The sequence below is a fragment of the Arachis duranensis genome, chromosome 10 (genome assembly GCF_000817695.3).
Source record: "Arachis duranensis cultivar V14167 chromosome 10, aradu.V14167.gnm2.J7QH, whole genome shotgun sequence".
Taxonomy (NCBI): Eukaryota; Viridiplantae; Streptophyta; class Magnoliopsida; order Fabales; family Fabaceae; genus Arachis; species Arachis duranensis.
This window is the reverse complement of record NC_029781.3, coordinates 56,751,162-56,752,121: the sequence shown is the minus strand read 5'-3', so window position 1 is coordinate 56,752,121 and position 960 is coordinate 56,751,162. Positions and strand designations below refer to the sequence as shown.

The window sequence follows — 960 nt, the reverse complement described above, 5'->3', positions numbered from 1 at the left end:
ATAGAAAATATGCAATTGCACCCAGTCATGGAACATGTCTGGTGGGCATTTCCTTGTCAATTCTTTGAACCTTTCCCATGCCTCGTAGAGGGTTTCACCATCTTGTTGTCTAAAAGTCTGAACCTCAGATCGAAGCCTATTGACCTTTTGTGGCGGGTAGAAACGTGCCAAAAACTTGCTTTTCACCTCATCCCAAGTTGTTAGGCTCCCCCTTGGGAATGATTCTAGCCACTTAGCTGCCTTGTCCCTAAGTGAAAATGGGAACAAGAGCAGTTTATAGGCATCATCCTGGACTCCATTGGACTTCACAGTGTCGCAAATTCTCAAGAATTTGGTGAGATGTTGGTTTGGATCTTCATTAGCACTCCCACCAAAGGAACAATGGTTTTCCACCAGTGATATTAGCTGTGGTTTGAGTTCAAAATTGTTGGCCTGAATGGGTGGTTTTTGGATGCTGCTACCACAATTCCCAGAGGTTGGGTTTATGTATGAACCAAGAACCCTCCTCTCGGGAATGGCATTGTTTCCATCAACCCTCTCATGGTTGTGAACTTCTCTATCCATGTTGAGATCTAGAGCTTCCTCAAAGTTGTCCTCAGATTCTCCTTCAGATTCTTCTTCTCCCAGTACCCTCTTCCTTCTTGCTTCCCTTCTAAGTCTATGAAGGGTCCTCTCTGGTTCGGTATATTTCCCTCTTGCTTCCCTTCTAAGTTTATGAAGGGTCCTCTCTGGTTCGGTATATGGAGGAGTTGATATCTCTCCTCTTCTACCTGTCATACAAGAACACAGCACAGGCAACAAACAAGTGAAATACTCTTGGTTAATGGAAGAGTATGGTTAGAGTAGTTAAGGAATTAATTCAAATAGTTAGTGGGTCAGTGAGTTAGTTGCTTGAATTTAAAGGCATAAAGAAAGAAAGCAAGTAACAGAGTGCAGAAATTAAAATTCAACAAGTAACTT

The 960-nt window shown here is 42.5% G+C and overlaps 1 non-coding gene across 1 annotated transcript; it reads left to right on the top strand.

Moving 5' to 3' along the window:
• The first annotated feature begins 34 nt into the window (after nt 1–34).
• LOC127743262 (small nucleolar RNA R71) lies at nt 35–138 on the top strand. The gene has a single exon (XR_008004656.1). It is a non-coding gene; the product is annotated as a small nucleolar RNA R71 (small nucleolar RNA).
• Nucleotides 139–960: the final 822 nt, after the last annotated feature.